We start from the raw sequence: 8,199 nt of genomic DNA on the forward strand, positions 1-8,199 counted from the left end.
GGCAGGATTGGCCACAGCGGACTTTGTGGTTTTGTGGCTTAATAAAATATCCCTAAAATGACACGCGAGGGAAATTTTCATAAGAAAGTGTGCGAAACAGGGGCGCCCGGGGGGCTCGGGGGTGGAGCGTCCACCTTCGGCCCAGGGCGTGACCCCGGGGTCCCGGGATAGAGTCCCCTGTCGGGCTCCCCGCAGGAGCCTGCTTCTCCCTCCGCCTGTGTCCCTGCCTCTCTCTCTGTGTGTCTCTCATGAATAAATAAAATATATTAAAAAAGAAAGTGCATTAAACAGGTTGTGCACCTGTGATTTTTATTTCCGTCCTCTGTGTGGTTTTGTGTGAGGAAACGGGCATCCTCCAACATGAAATTCTGGTTCTTAGGAGCTGGAGATGAAGAGATGAAGTTCTCCTCTTCGCCACCAGAGGGGGGGTGGGGAGGAGAGAGAGAGAGAGAGAGAGAGAGAGAGAGAGAGAGCGCGAGCCTGTGTGCGGCCTCTCCTTGGCCCCTGCCAACTCCGTATATGAGATCGTTTGTGCAAACCTCAGGTGTGAATCCCTTTCCATTTGCCTCTCCCCCCCCCGCCCCCACCCCGGAGGACATCAGAAGTGGTCCTGTCCCAGCGCGTCCCCATCACAGGCAGAACTTTCCAGGCACATCTGTGCCCCCACTTGGTAAGCAGGGCCCAGGGCAGCAGGGAGCTCGGGGCCACCCACGCAGCCGGGCGGCAGGGGTTCAGCGCGGTGCCTGGAAGCCCCATACGGGGGGCTCGGGGCTCGGGGTTCGGGGCTCAGGGCTCAGGGCTCCGGGGCAGGCCTGTCTCCCTCCAGTCTAGGAGTTCCCTGGAGGATCTCAGCCCTTACATGGTTCTTTACTTTCTGGGAAGGGTTCGAACTTTCTTGAAGGCTTTTGAAATCCTTTAAGGACAGGGTCCTTAAAGGACATGTGGGAAGTCGTTGGCTGTCTCCGCTCAGGCCCGTGGGGTGGGGGCCTGGGCTGCAGATGCCGGGGCCTGGGCTGCCCTGGCACATCGGCCTTCCTGCTCGGGGGGCTGCTTCTCCCTGCCTCCCCCCACCCCAGCTTGTGCTCCTGCTCGCTTTCTCAAATGCATAAATAAAATCCTAAAAAAGAAAAGTCGTAGCCTTCACACACATCAATCCGGGGAGCCGAGGCCCTCTGAAAACCTGTTCGGGGACCTCACCGGAGGGGACCGGCTGAGCCAGGGGTGTGTGCAGCTGACTGCGAGGTCTGAGGGCTTCTCATTGGGGGCTGGGGCGGCGGGGGCGGGGGGGGGGCCACCTCCAGCCCCTGCTCCTCTCTGGTGCCTGGAGCCCAGCAAATGGAGCTGTAGGACAAGGCAGCCAACAGCAGAGAGCAGTGTGGACCAAGGACTGAAGGGACCATTTCTTGGTTCGTCTGCAGGCAAAGAATAAAGGTATGGAAGGATGAGGAACATTCCTAGGACTGTTTCTGCTATTTAAGGCACTTGGGGTTCTCAGGATGCCTTGTGGGGGCTGGGGACCAACGTATTTCGAAGCCCGTGACACAGCGGTTCACACTCACCAGCGCCTCTACCTCCCTGTGCCGTCAGCCTGGGGTGAGCTGCTCTCTCGCTAGACCCCCGTCATCCTCCCGCTACCCCGTCCACGCGGGTCCTTCGTGATTCCGACTAAAACGCCCGCCGTTCGTCTCCTGCGCTGGTGTCCACGTGAATATGTTCAAAAGCTCCTCAAACGTCTGCCGTACACACGACCACGTGCGGGTTCTGTTACCGTCCCGACAAGGTGTGATGAGTTCCCTCAGAAGGGCCGCCAGGGCGCCCAAGCGGCCTGCTGGGTGGAGGGGCTGACTCCCCTTCTCAGCTCAGGTCTTCATCTCAAGGTCATGAGTTCAAGCCCCGCATGGGCCCAGCATGGAGCCCGCTTAAATTTAAAAATAATAATTAAACAAAAAGAAGCGACTCAAAGGAAGCTTCACAAGAGGGCAACCCCTGAGCTACCTTTTGGAGGAAGTCCAGGAGTTCATCAGGCATCCAGGGAGAAGGGCATCATGCCCCAAGGCATGCCGCGGCCGCCAGAGGTGTGGGGTGCGGGTAACCACGGGCAGGTTGCTCTTGCCAGGGTGCGAAAGACTCGGGCTGGGCACAGCAGGAGGAGACGAAGCTGGGAGTAGATGTGGGACGGTGACGAGTCACAAAACCTGATCGGCATGTTAGGTGCCAGGGAGCCCGGACTTCACACCTTTAACTGAGGTCCATTAAAGGGTAATAAAGCCGCGTAGCACGGTCAGGTGTGAAATGTAGAAAGTTCACAAAAGACTGTAGTATAAAAGCTGGATTAGACAATGGAAGAACTGGAGGCCCCGGGGACCCAGCTCAGAGGGAGTGATGATGATAATAATAAACAAATATAACTGATAATATAAATAATATACAAATATAGCCAAATAATGATAATAATAATAATAAGAGGCGACTGCTGCGGAGGATCTGAAGGAAGGCAGCAGCAGTAGCATGGAGCAGAGGAGGTCCAAAAGGCAATCGAAGGACAATCTTCGGCGCTGGCTGAGCAGATGTGTGTTGGGTGGAGGGGCAGTGGCGATGGCGGTGGAAAAGGAGAAGAATCTCGATGGGTTTTTCTGGCTTAGTCAACGGGATGAGCGCGGTGCCTTCAACTGAAAATGAAATATGTCAGAGAAGGAACTGGTTTGGGAGGACGATGATGAGCTCCATTCTGGAGGAGGACTGGAGATCCTCAGTAAACAGACACGTGGTAACAGCCAGGAGCCTGTCGGTTGGATAATCGGGCATAGAGCTCAAGGGGAGGGGAGCCTGGGGGGCTCAGTCGGGTAGGTGTCTGCCTCTGGGTCGGGTTATGACCCCCCATGGGGCTCCCTGCTTGGTGCGGAGCCCGCTTCTCCCTCTCCCTCTGCCCCTCCTCCCTCTCCTGCTTGTGCTGTCTCTCAAATAAGTAAGTAAAATCTTAAAAAAGAAAAAAAGAAAAGAGCTCGAAGGGAGATGGTGGCTGGAAAGGCAGAGTGTGGATCACCAGTCCCCCGCAGTAGTTCAAACCATGGGCATGGATCAGCCGGGCGGCAGCGTGGGGAGACAGCAGGGAAGAGGAAGGAGGGAAAGGCAGGAGCCCAAAGCTGAGGCTGAAGCCCCAAGAGGAATGGACATGTGATGGGGAGGCAGAGAAAGGAATCCGGAGGAGCGGATGGAAAAGAGATGTGGGTAGAACAGGCTCAGCAGGGGAGTCCAGAGGAGACGGAGTCCCGGGAGAGGAGGGGTAATCAACTGTGCCAACATCCTAGAAGCTCTCTCCACCAACGGTGTTCCCGCGAGTGGGAAGTCTTGGTGGGATGGTTTCAGTGCAAACACCAAAATACTAGGATTCAGGCCTTCGTGGTAAAAGAGAGGTGTTCTCTCCAGGGACCCTGGACCAGAGCGCTCTGGGATTCGGGGACAGCAGGCACAGCTGGGAACAGGACCCTCACATTAAAAACAAGGGGGTTAAGGGAAGGTGACAGATGGAAGTGTAAGATCCACTCACCCCCTCCTACTTCTGCTCCGGAGGCGGAAGCTCCTACTAGGCCTGCCCTGGCCAGAGACTTGAAGATTCTGATCCAGGGAAACTAACCCTCCCAAGAGAAGGCGTTGACGTTGGAGAGACCTGCCATGGGGCCGCCACGCTGCCGCTTGACCGCCCTGGAGTCAGAGCCGTGAGAAACCAGCCCCACCCATACACAGAGCTTCCAGTCAGCTTTTGGGTGTCTTAAATGTATATATACAAATGGACATTTAAGGATAGCGGGTTTTTTATTTTATTTTATTTTATTTATTTTATTTTATTTATTTATTTTATTTTTATTTTTAAAGATTTTATTTATTTATTCATGAGACACACACACACAGAGAGAGAGAGAGAGAGAGAGAGAGACAGGCAGAGGGAGAAGCAGGCTCCATGCAGGGAGCCCAATGTGGGACTCGATCCTGGGTCTCCAGGATCAGGCCCTGGGCTGAAGGAGGTGCTAAACCGCTGAGCCACCCAGGCTCCCCTGGATCACCAGGTTTTTTAAAAAGATTTATTTATTTATTTCAGAAAGAGAGCAAGAATCCTCCAGCAGACTCCCCGCTGAGTGTGGAGCCCGATGTGGGGCTTGATCCCAGGACCCCATGATCATGTCCTGAGCTCAAACCAAGAGTCGGACGCTTAACCAACTGAGCCACCCAGGTGCCCCAGAATCACCAGATATTTAAGGAAAATGTCTAAGTTGAAAGAGAACTCAAAGAAGCAGATCGAAAGCCATGTGGAAAAAGCACCCAATGCAAGGAACAGAACAAAGCGTCAAGAAACTGTGGTTCGTAGAGAGAGGGAGAAGCTATTTTGTCCATGAAATAAGAGCACGGTGCTGTATAAAGAGGAAAAGAGACATTCAGAAAGTGTTTTAAAACTCTTGGAAGTTAGAAATACGATAGCAACGATCTAACATTCACTAGAAGGGCTGGGGGAGACGGTTGAAGAAATCTTCTCAAAAGTATGGGAAATAGACCCGGAAGGATAAGAAAATGGAAAAGGATCAGCCAGGACGTCAAATGTTTTACTATCTGTAGCTCCAGAAAGAGGGATCAGAGAATTTAGAAGGAGATGGTTATCAGAGAAATGAAACGTACGCCTCCCGGAGCGGAAGGGACGGGGCTCGCCAAGCACCCAGCGCCGTTACGACGGGGACCTAAGGCAGAGGGGACAAAAGATATTTCAGGCTCCCAGAGAGAAAAAGTGGGTCACATACAAAAGACTGAGAAGTTGAATGGCTGTGCATCTCTCAGTAGCAATACTGGAAACTAGGAGACAATAGAAAAAATGCCTTCAAAATTCTAAGGGAAACCAGTTGCTAATTAGAATGCTATAGATACCCAGCCCAACTAGCAGTCTGCAGCAGGAGATGGGGGCAGGTGCAGTGGGGCGGGCGGGGGCCGCAGGTGCACGCAAGTTATAAGGGGAGTGCGTCTGGGTTTAGGGTCTGCCTTTAGTTCAGGTCGTGACCCCGGGGTCCCAGGATCGAGCCCCTCCTCCGGCTCCCTGCATGGAGCCTGCTTCTCCCTCTGCCTGTGTCTGTCCCTGTCTCTGTGTGTCTCTCCTGCATAAATCAATAAAATCTTTTTAAAAAAATAAAAGCCACTTTATGAATATATACGGTTGATTCATTAGCATTGAAGTCATGCCCAGCAGCACCGTAACTCAACCTGCACAAAGCTTTTCTAGCACATGTATTTTCTCTGTGAGACACATCCCAGCAGGGGCGCCTGGGGGCTCAGTGGGTTCAGTGTCTGCCTAAGGCTCAGGTCACGACCCTGGGGTCCTGGGATGGAGCCCCGCATCGGGCTCCCTGCTCGGCGGGGCGTCTGCTTCTCCCTCTGTGCCCGTGCACGCGCTCTCTCAAGTAAGAAATAAACCCTTTAAAAATATGTGTGTGTGTGTGTGTGTGTGTGTGTGTGTGTGTGTAGAAGGGTCTTAGTTGTCATTGTTAGAGAAAAGCAAAGAAAAAAAAAATCCAGATAATCTAAACTGGACTTTGGAACGGGGCTGCATATTTACATATCGAAATGCTGTTCTCATATTCCAGACACATTGAAAGAACTGAGCATTTTCTTAAAAAGAAAAAAACAGGACGTATCACGGCCTCCTGGCGCGCAGGAACCCCGGCAGCCCCGCGCCCCGCGCTCGGGCCCTTTCAAGCCGCGCAGTCACCGACCAGCAGTGCAGGGAGGCCAGGAGCACGCCCAGGGCCACCGCCACCAGGGCCGGGCTGCCCCCACCGGGCCCGTCTGCGGGTGACCACGGGGCTGCCAGCAAGCGTCCTAACAGGCCGATTTGCAGGCACGGAATCCACCGGGGGGACAACCGGCCGTATCACGGTCACCAGTTCACGGCTGGCACGGCCACGCCTGACAGAGGCAGGGTTCGGACCCCATGAGTCGGGCGTCCACACCCAGGGCCCCCTGCACCCCGTTCTCCGGGCCAGGCCTCTCGTTCCCTAGATGAGGCCCCGAGCCCCAAAGCTGAGTCGCCTGTGGCCACCCGGGTGTCGGGGCAGCCGGGGGGCTGCAGCCTGGCCCTGGACCCGCAGACTGTCCCGTTTTCTCACAACAGCACCCCTCCTTTCATGAAGTGCCTGAGCCCCGGTGTTGCACCCTCTTGCCTCCCATCCTGTGACTCCCCCGCTGCCCCCAGGGGCCTGGGAACTGGATGGGGAGTGGTGGGCGCGGGGGGCCACCCTGGGAGGGGGCGGGGCTGCGGGCTGTGGGGGGGTGCAGACTGGGGGTGCCCTGGCCCCCGCGTGTCCCCCGCTCCCCGAGTGCGCACGGAGCCCTCGGCAGCCCCAGTGGTCCTGGAAAGGGAAAGGAAACAATGGGGTGATTGATGCAAACGCGCCATGAAAGACAAATTGTTCGGATGAAGCGCATTCCGGGCTCCTGCCAAACGCGCAGGGTGTGTGGAATTTCAAGGAGAAGCTGAGCAGATCTGGGCCGCGGCGGACCCTGGGCCTCCCTCCCTGGACGGCGGCAGGCTTGGCCCGCGCTCCCAGGGCCTGCGGGCTGGGGGCAGGGGCCGGGGAGAGGCGGCCTGGGGGGCCGCAGGGGAGCCCCCCCTCAGGCGGTCTGGGCCCCCTGGATCAACACCGCACACCTCCCCTCCTACCCGCTCCCCACAGGCAGGAACCCCGGGGCTCCCGCTTGGGTCTTACTCCCCGGGTGGCCTCGGGTAAAGCTCCCACCTCCTCAAGCTCCACCAGAAGCTGCCCTGGGGAGCCAGTCTGGAAACCCGGAGCTTGCTACCCAGCCCCACCCTGCTCCCCGAGACCTCCAGGTGACCCCGGCCCCAGCGCTGGTTCTTGGTGTCAGCTCCGGGCCTCCTCCCACCCCAGGACCTAAACTTCCGACCACCCTCCAGGGCCGGGGAGGGTGGAGCAGGATCTGGAATGGAGGCCGGCACAAGGGTTCCTTGTCCTGCTGGGCAGGCTGGCACCCGCCTGTCCTGTCCCCGAGGAGGTGGCTCTCTGGGACTATTGTCTTTCTGTTGAGAGTTGGGGGCGGGTCCAGTCAGAGCCCATCGGGGAGGGGCCAGAGTGTCCAGGCTGACACCCCAGCCCACTTCTGGAGTGCTGGGTTTTGATGCCCCCTCGCAGCCCCCGTGGTCTACACGTGTGCCGCGATCTATTCTGAGCGGGCAAGCATATCGTTAATCTCCGTGCCTCTGCCCCAGGCCCCTTCCTCCTCCTGAAAAACCTCAATTCCCATCTTCTGTCCTCACAGCTTGCATCCCATCCTTGCTCCTTTGCTGCCTTATTACATGAATTATTCATAATTCATACCGTGCACCTAGCAGAGTACTGGCCCACATCTAGCATTCAACAGACTGCAATTATTGCCCAGCCACCACCCTAAGTCACCCAGGGTAGGGATCCAGGACCACCCAACCTTTATCCCAGGCATCATATTCCAGTTTGGGTTTGCTGCTTCTCCTGCTGGCCCTGCTTTCTGCTTTTCCCCAGGTGCCTACAGCATCTCCTTGCTCCGCGCTGGCCGGTTCGCAGCCCTGCAGCTCTGGGTTCCGACCCCAGCCCCAGCATCGCACAATCACTGTGTGATCTTGAACAAATTACTGGAAGTCTCTGCATTCTCATTTTTTTTTCTTAAACCCACGAGTGAGAAGGGTCATCTCTGCTCCGAGCAGTGGGAAAGATTAAATAAGATGTATTTATGAAAGCCCCATGAAATTTTATTACCGCCACACACAGCAGAGAGATTATTACCACCTCGAACTTGCTGATGGATGGCCTCCCCACCCTCCTGCGATAAGGGTGTCTGCTTCCAGCTCCTCTGAGACTCTAATAATACTTATCCCTGAGGTGTGTGATTTCCTAACTTTACAAACCATTTTCACACCCTTCGAACCATTGTAACTTTCCCAAATGAATCCAATGCCAGGAGAGGCAGAGAGAGCGGGAGAGAGAGAGAGAGAGAGAGAGAGAATAATTTTGGACAGCTGGAAACTTTCAGCATTATTCAGGCCGTTTATCAGAATTTATTATCAGCCGAAGATAAACAAAGTCCCTACTCCCTAGACACATGCAGTCTGGTGAGGAGAAAGCTAAGTAAACAGATTCCAGCAGCCTCGCCCTGGGGCCAAGATGGGTATTT

This window comes from Vulpes lagopus, chromosome 1, assembly GCF_018345385.1.
Source record: "Vulpes lagopus strain Blue_001 chromosome 1, ASM1834538v1, whole genome shotgun sequence".
Classification (NCBI taxonomy): Eukaryota; Metazoa; Chordata; class Mammalia; order Carnivora; family Canidae; genus Vulpes; species Vulpes lagopus.